Source organism: Lissotriton vulgaris, chromosome 2_1 (genome assembly GCF_964263255.1).
Source record: "Lissotriton vulgaris chromosome 2_1, aLisVul1.2, whole genome shotgun sequence".
Classification (NCBI taxonomy): domain Eukaryota; kingdom Metazoa; phylum Chordata; class Amphibia; order Caudata; family Salamandridae; genus Lissotriton; species Lissotriton vulgaris.
Genome location: NC_141687.1, coordinates 1856006415 through 1856012610, shown reverse-complemented (window position 1 = coordinate 1856012610; position 6196 = coordinate 1856006415). Strand labels below are relative to the sequence as shown.

Here is a 6196-nt window from a genome sequence, read left to right as displayed (position 1 = left end):
TGGAGAAAAAAAATTGGCAAGAAGTCGGAAGACTCCAGTCAAAATGACCAGAACTTATTGCCAGAGAGAATTAAAAGAATTGACATGAGAAGGCGGGGAACCGCAAAGACAAGACAGACAAGGACCCACGAAATTAGAAATAAACAACAAGGAAAAGGAACAGTTAAATATAGAGCGGCAGCCAGGGATACAAGGTAAGTAGAATAACTCAGAGAAAGAAATACATCAAGAACAAATATAATACACTCATAAATATTGAGATAGGAGGAACACTTACCAATACATGAAGTACTATACACAATAAGAGTAGGAGGGGAAGCACAGTGAGGAGGAAACAGCAAGGAGGGGAATCCGTACTAGACAAGACGAATCTGCGAAAAAAACATAAACATTTTAGAGGATGATATCACATGAGAACTATCATATATCATGGAAAGAGTAAACAAGTGAAAAAATACATAAGAAAACGGCTGAACCTGTAGATTGAAAATAGTTAAGCAAAATTAGTAACAAAAGCATATTAGGAGAGTCAGTATTCAGGTTTTCCCAAGGTCCATTTCTTCTCTCTTGTGGCAAGAAATAAACTGTCTTAAATCCTCAGGATAATCAAAAGAATGGGTCTGTTCCTCATAAGTAACCTTAAAAAAACAGGGATGAAGGCCATATCTGGCATTCATGGAGCGGAGAACAGGGTGAAAGGAAAGGAATTCCTTACAATGAGTGACAGTGGCACGAGCCACATTCTGTGAGAGAAAAAACTCTGTGACCAGCCCATAGAATCTGCTTTCTCTGTTTTGCTGCAGACAAGACAATCACCAATTCTGTATATTCGAGGAAAAGAACAATAATCCCTCTGGGACGGCTGACTGAGGAGGAGGAGCACCCGATTTTAGGACCAATACAATGCGCACGTTGTAGGTTGAGAATAACATCTTCCTTTAGGGCAACTAACTTAGGAATATGGTTTTTAAGAAAAGCGATCATGTCCGAGCCCTCCTCTCACTCAGTAATGCCATAAAGCCTGAGGTTGTTGCACCTATTGCGGTTTTCAGGTCCTCGGTTTGCTGTTGAAGAAGAGCTATTTCTTTAGACATGGCTTCCACCAAAGGGATCACATCCTGAGCATCGCTAACCCTCTGCTCCATCACTGTTACTCTTGACTCCAAATTAGATCATTTCTCCTCTAGTCTCAGAAGGGTGGCATTGGTCTCTACTACAAAAGGCTTACCATTTTTCAGCTCTTCCATAAGATCTTCCATTGTTATAAGCAGCAAATTAGATCCCAGAGGAAGGCACATAAAAGCTGTTAATTATCCTTTATATCCCCCTCCTATATTGATAATGAAGATATAAGACTTAAGAGTAAACAATACACCTCATGACTTTTCCAGAACAGAAAGTTGGCATTAAACAGAGTAAGGTGCCAAAAATGCCATTTTCAAGGAGTGTATATTTACTACTCCAGTGTGATTTCGTAGAAAAAATTGCTAGGAATGACAAGAATGTCAAGGTACCACAAAACACCCTGACAATGGAAATAAATGTAGAAAAATAGACAGCTACCTGCTCTCCTGGGCTGGTGCAACAAAGGGCGTCAGTCCATACAAATAAAGAAGTGCTGCAGCAGCTCTGTAGCATAACGGGTCTCAGCCTAGATGCGGAGCTTCAGGGATTGCGATCATCTTGTTCGGCGTCCAAGCCACGCCCACCCTGCTGACCTTTTTGATTGCAGGCATTATGTTTCATCTGCCTAAGCAACCCACTTCACCTGCTGTTGTTATGTCTTCACCTTTGTCAGTTTAAATAGTTTCCACTTCTTTCCACGTGAATCGCCTTTCTCAGGGGGTAACTGGTGCCATGGCCTGCTTCAGAGAGGATATTAATGTTGAGGTGACATACAAAAAGACCTTTTGTTGCGATGGTCACACCAATTTTGTGTGGATTGATGTTGCTAATTTTTTTAACTCCTCACACTGGGACACTGCTGGTCAGTCCCAGTGCATGTGCACTGACTCCTGAAACATGATCAAATTGGCTAATCCCCATTTTGCAGAATTAACTTTCCATACGGCCCTGGTAAACAGTGCAATAAATAGACCAAGGGCATAGAAGTTAAATGTCGCCTGTGTTGACTGCAACACATATTGTGCCATCCACTAGACTGACAGGGAAAACATTTCTTCAGGCCGACATGTGTAGCCTTACCACTGCAGCTTTTAAACTTGCCAGACATATCAAAATAACCCTTTTTGACAGGAGGGAACCCTACTCCTAAACAGCGTTTGAAAAGTAAAACAGGTTTTAAAGTACTGTTGGCTTGTTCATAAAGTAATTAGCCCCCAAAAGCTATTTTTACTGGACAAGGCTGTGGCTTCACCCATAGCAAAAGTTAAAGTATAACAATAATACTTTTTGTATCTTTTGCTTAGAAAGTCCTTTCAACCACTAATTTTAATATTTATTAAAAATCCAATTCAATGATGTAGTTGGACTTTCGATAGGAATGCAGAAACAGTAACTTTTAGAAAGATATACTTTGCCTGACCGAAGCTCTAGTAGTTTAATTAGCACTAGCCTGCCTGCAAATGCCACTGTCAGAGCTTCCCTTTGATGAGGTGTGAAATGCTGCTCCAAGAGTGGAGACCGTGGTTTGGGCCTGGCAGGATGGCCTGGGTGAGGTATGTGGCCCAACTTACCGTAAGAATGTCAGTGGAATAGATTCTAGGAACTTCACATACTTGAAAAGAACAGTGGGAGAGCAGTTCTTTTATAGCTTTGTGATAAGGGAGGCCTGGAGAAGAGGGCTGTTTGATCAGAGGCTCCGTGCTCGGTGGGGCAGTGAGCTGGCCTGAGAACCAGTTTGGAATGGTTAAGTGAAAGGGGACTTCTTGTTTCCCTAGTTAAACACTTGAGTGGACCACAAGCTTCTTTGAAGGGGAGAATGTTTCTGCCATATTGATTACCCTTAGAATGGTGCAGTGTGGTTTACGTTGTAGTGTTGCAAACAGGATGTGCTGAAAATGGGGATGGTTTGCCCGCAGGAATATTTTATCAATTGGTCAGTGAGTCATCCCCACCCATTGGCTAGTCCATTGCACAAAAGTGGCACTTTGCTCTCAGCCCCTCAGAACATCTTGACCTACGGAAGAACAGAAGAGGACTGGACCTGCTATCTATGACTGGTGTGGATATTTAAAAGACAGTACCTACTTCCATTTGTACCCAGGATTACGAAGTTGACTGATCTCCTGTGTGGCTAAATGAAAACCAGTCAATGAGGGAACTTTGCTGGGTGTGAAATTTGAATTTTCACACTCAGAGGTTTTCCCTCCAATACTAACAGCGTCAGTGGGATCTCAACCAATGTATTGGAGACTTCAAGAGGACTTTATCAGATACAGCCTTCTACCTTGCCCCGCTGGAGGATTTCTGCTTCCAAAAAGTAGAGTAAGTCCAAAGGTTAGTTTGTGTTCAGGTCCTTGAACTAGACTTATGGCCTGATTCCAAGTATGGTGGTCCTAAGAATGTTGATCTCATGGTGGCGGTCCGACCACCGCCTCCTCGGTGGTCTGACTGCCCAATTACGAGGTTGGTGGTCGGACTACCACAAGCCTGATACAAGACCATCATCACCGCCAGGATCCTGGATCCTGACGGGGCGGCAGTGGGGAAAGCGGGGCTGAATGGCGGAGATGCTGAAGCTGGTAATGTCATGCTGATTACAACGTACCTTTCTTCTGACTGTTTCATGGCAGGTACTCTGCCATGAAAAGGTCGGCGGAAAGGTGGGGAAGAGGCCCCAAATAGGCCCCAAGGATGATTTTGCTCATTTTAGATTGTGCATGGGGCACATGCTGTGCCTCCCTACATTTGCACTGTTGTGCACACATTGTGTGCCATGCACGACATGGTGAATGGCACATAGAGCACCCAAGTGGTGCTGCAATGCCGCCAGTCTGACGGTGAACTCGTAATGCGGCAGTTGGAATGCCACCGGCCTGTTAGTATTCTTTTGACCAGCGCAAAGGTGGTCAGGCGGTTGGACCACCAAAGTCAAAATCGGGCACTTAGCCAACTACAGGGACATCATGGTCAATCTCAACTTGTGTGTCGGTCCTGGTCTACTTAGCATATAGGCACTATTCTGTTTCTTAGCACCTGGTAACCTAAAGAATATTTAAACTCTTCTCTCCTGAGCTCATTTGGATTTTAGGGCCAGATTAATGTGGGTAATTTTTTGCGATCACCAAATAGTGAATGTTTGTGATTCGCTACTTGATAATCGCAAACACCAATGTACAAATGTGTCTTTGACACATTTCACGATTCCCAGTGGGTCCAAAATAGATCTACTTTATTATATTCATGACTTAAGTCTCGATTTGTGATCCATTTAGGCATCGCAAAAATAGCAAGAATGGTGGCCTGCTGGGGTCAGCTGACCACCATGTCTGTGATTGCTTTTCAATAAAGCAATGTTTTTTTTTAATGCAGTCTATTTTCTGAAAACGGGATGCATTTCAAAAAGAAAAATGAAAAGTTTTCTTTTCATTTTTTAAGAGTATGGGGTGATCTGTGGGGCCACTGCCTGCTCTTAAAAAATGTTTTTACAAACATATACAAAGGGGATAGGGTCCCTTCGGGACCCCTTACCATTTTGGAATGGTTACCCCTGCTTGAAGTAGGCTGTAAAATGAAAATGTTTTGTGACCGCATTTCAGTTGCAAAACATTCACCCATTCACACATACCAGTGCGATTAGGTATTAGGAAGGGATGCCTTAAACATGCCCCTTCCTAATACCGCATCGCAAACCCAATTTGCGATTTGGTAACAGGTTACCAAATATGCAAATTGAGCCTTTGTACATTGAAAAATGCCTTCTTTCATTTGCAAATTGCCTGATTCGGTGAATCGGACTTTTCTGAACGAAAACAAGTTTGTATATCTGTCCTTATTCATTTTGGTATAATTTCTCTTATACAATGTTTCTTGCTCTTTATATATTATTTGTGGGAGTTTCATTGTATTGTGTTTTGACTTTGTAACTGTTTTGATATTGTTCAATACTTTACACATTTTCCTGAGTCAAGCCTGTCTTCTCTGTTGCATATCTACTAGGGTATGAGACTATGTTTCAACTAATGAAACTGTGTTTATCCTGCAAGATTATTACTTGGATAGGACTTGGATCTTTCCCAACTGATAACCCATTTTCTTACAGGTGTTTAAAACTGACCTTGAGGCTAGCTAAAAACTTTTGTCCCCAAACCAGGAATATTGAGTCCCACTTGAAGTTTGGTAGACGACAGGGTACTCCATTACAAATGTGGTGGGTATCCAGTCTGTCAACCCTTGGTCCACCCACTCTTTTTAGAGTTAGGAAGACTGTCATCTTTGTCATGGCAGTACCAATGCTGGATTGGCAATCGGAAAGCTTTGGGTCCCACTGGAGCGAGAAGACTCTTAAGTCTACATCTATATGCAAATCTCAACTCAGAAATGTTGAAAAGAAGAAGTCTGAAGTTTACACATGTGAGTAGATCTACACATGCAAACCTACATTTGAAAATCTGGTCCCTAGTTACTGAGGGTCTTAATTTATTGAGTAAACCCCACAGAGTTCCATCCCCTCTGCTGTCCACTATTAATCTAATGTTTATGGAAACCATCTATTAAGAAAGTCAAGTAACGATCACAAGGTGAAAGTGATCAACCATGTTTTAAACACCACTCACTAAAATGTGTCCAATGCCTCCTTTATTTATATTGGGTTGATACCTTTCTAGATGCTTGGAAATCCTCAGCAACCACAGGAACCTAAAGGTTGCAGTCTTACCGAAATTATACTTTAATCATCGGGCTCAATAAAGGAGGCAGGTCCCCTGTGTAGAACAATGGATAGTCACACACCATTCTCTTTTTTTTTTTTTGTAAATTTCTTTTTATTGTTGCATCATACGGATCATCAAGAAAAGCAGTGTGGCATCCCGGGGGGGGCGTCAACATTCCGCAACCCCCGGTTATACGCAACTTTCGAACACAGTAGCATACGTTGTTTATCATGATAAGATCATTTCGTGTTCCATCTTTACACCCCAAATCCCCCCTTCCAACTTCCACACTGAACATCCCCGGGCAACTGAGAGGCCTCTATCCGAGGTCCCCCTTCCCGCCCTTCACCTCCCCCCCCCCC

At 42.4% G+C, this 6196-nt stretch overlaps 1 long non-coding RNA gene across 1 annotated transcript in view; it reads right to left on the bottom strand.

Moving 5' to 3' along the window:
• Window positions 1-283: 283 nt before the first annotated feature.
• The window catches only part of LOC147733414 (uncharacterized), a 30669-nt gene continuing 24756 nt past the window's right edge, over window positions 284-6196 (bottom strand). The window contains exon 3 of the long non-coding RNA XR_015308726.1: window positions 284-371. This is a non-coding gene — a long non-coding RNA (uncharacterized LOC147733414). The remainder of the gene's footprint in view (window positions 372-6196) is intronic.